The following is a 2,346-nucleotide window of genomic DNA, read 5'->3' as shown; positions in this document are numbered from 1 at the left end:
AAAAGAACGGATACTGTATCTGTATGTTGTTGTAGTTGTCCTGTTGAATTTGGGAAGTTGCATGCATCCAACCATTCCTCTTATTAGCTAGACACCTCCATTCCATCTGACGCTCCGTCCATCAATGTTGGTGACCAGAAGACACCCTGTCCACTGCCTGCCTGGCGGATGCTGAATTGCGGCTCGCTAATGTGAAGCCTGACTTCATCCTTTTTTCCCATTGCACAGGCTGAATCCCGGCCTGTAATTATTGATGGAAAAACAGGAAGTGATATTAGAACACCACTGACAAATAAATAAAAGGTATTTACGCTGTGTAGTGCAAAAAGTCACACTTTGAGTTTCCTAATAGACAGTACAATATTTTTGAAAGTGCGTACTCTGTCTGAGTCTCCTTTTGAAGGATAAATAAGTATGGGCGAATTAATTTGGCGGATCTTTCCCCTCAAGCTAGGTGTACTGTAAACTGTGTTTTAGAACAAAATTAGACCTTCCGAGCAGTGCTCCCAGACCCTTACTAAACCCAGTCGCAAAAATGTAGAAGACCCCCAATCAGATCTCAAAAAACGAGGCCTAGTAGAAAATGGTGACAAAACGTACTTTGAAAGTAAAGTAGGCCCAAATCCCCCCTTACCCACCATGGATTGTATTCAAACCACTTGCAAGCAAGCAAAAGTATCCATACCCAGCATTGCTCCAAGACTCGCAAACCCCCCCACAAACACCAGGAACCCCCACAAACAGCCGCCCGAAAACGGTAGAGTGAGCGAAATCTCAGAAAATGCAAAAACTTTTTCCCCAGGGATTGTCTCCAAAACACTTTCTTTCGGGTATTAGACCTTCTCAGCAATGGCCTCAGAACTGTCAACCCGGGTGAAAACAAGTTTAACACCCCCAACAAGCCAAAAGGCAAAACCCGGGAAAAGCCACACTTAGAAAACTTTGGGCCTACCTGGAATTCAGTCCAAATGCGATCTGCAGCTAGGCCCCAACTCCCCTTTTCCACCATGGATTTCCTGTAAAACAAATGCAATCAACATTAGACTGTGCCAGCAGTGCTCCCAGACCCCAAAACCCACCCACAAAAACCTGGAAGCCCCTCAAACAGCACCCCAAAGACAGGCAAGTGAGCATAAACGCAAACACTTTTTCACCATGGATTTGGTGCAAAACACTTGATTCCGATATTAGACCTTCTGAGCTATGCCCCCAGACCCTTGCAGCCATCCGCAAAAAAGCAGTACACCCCCAAACAGGCAAAAAGCAAAAATGGACCTACCTTCAATTTTGTCCAAATGCGCTGTGCAGCTAGGCCCTAACTCCTCTTTTCCACCATGGATTTCCTGAAAAACAAATGCAATCAACATTAGACTGTGCCAGCAGTGCTCCCAGACCCCAAAACCCACACACAAAAACCTGGAAGCCCCCCAAACAGCAGCCCAGAGACAGGCAAGTGAGCAAAAACGCAAAAACCTTTTCTGCTCCGATTTTCTCCGAACCACTTTTATCCGGTATTAGACCTTCACAGCAATGCCCCAGACCCGTCAACTCACCCGCAAAGAAGTAGAACACCCCCACAAGTGCAGAGTCTTTCTTCATTGGGCGTTAACCAGCCATCTGCTTTGAGGGAAATAGGAGTCTGGAGGAGGAGGTTAGAGGAGCATGTTCTTGGGAACTTGTGAACCTTGAGGAATGCAGACTGCGGCACCTTCAAATCAATAAGCAAATAAGTGAAGACAGTTCTGCTAATGGGCTTGTTTTTGTGATTAGGTGATTAAAGTTTTTATTTATATAGATTTTGCAAAACGAAGAAAGACAGACACACAAGGAATAAAAGTGAATAAGGACGAAAAAGAAAGTTAGTGATTCATTGACTCATTTTCAGGGCTCGGTGTCAGGGAAGAAGAGCTCGTCCTCAAAGTCTGCGAATTCAGACGGGAGTAGTTCAGTTAACAGAGAAGAACTTCCCTCATCTAAGTTGGTGTCCTCCTCGTCTTCTTCCTGCGTGCATTCTCATATTTTGTAATCTGGTGGTACGAAGTGCTGATTCATCTTGATCATTGTTAACCTCTCTACATTTTTGGGCGAGAGGCAGGTCCTTCTGGAAGTTACAATGCCACCAGCAGCACTGAAAACACGTTCAGAAGACACACTTGCGAGTGGGCAAGACAAGTAATTTATAGCCAGGTTGGTGATCTCTTGCCACACATCTCTTTTCCCATGCCAATACGCCAATGGGTCATGATGAACATAGACCTCTGTTCATTCAGATAGGCCTGCACCATCGACTCAAGGTTCTCCAGGGTTGCTCCACTTTGCTTACTTTTTTCTGGGACCTTTTGAGAA

The sequence above is a fragment of the Lissotriton vulgaris genome, unplaced genomic scaffold, assembly GCF_964263255.1.
Source record: "Lissotriton vulgaris unplaced genomic scaffold, aLisVul1.2 SCAFFOLD_5380, whole genome shotgun sequence".
Classification (NCBI taxonomy): domain Eukaryota; kingdom Metazoa; phylum Chordata; class Amphibia; order Caudata; family Salamandridae; genus Lissotriton; species Lissotriton vulgaris.
This window is presented reverse-complemented; position numbering follows the sequence as displayed.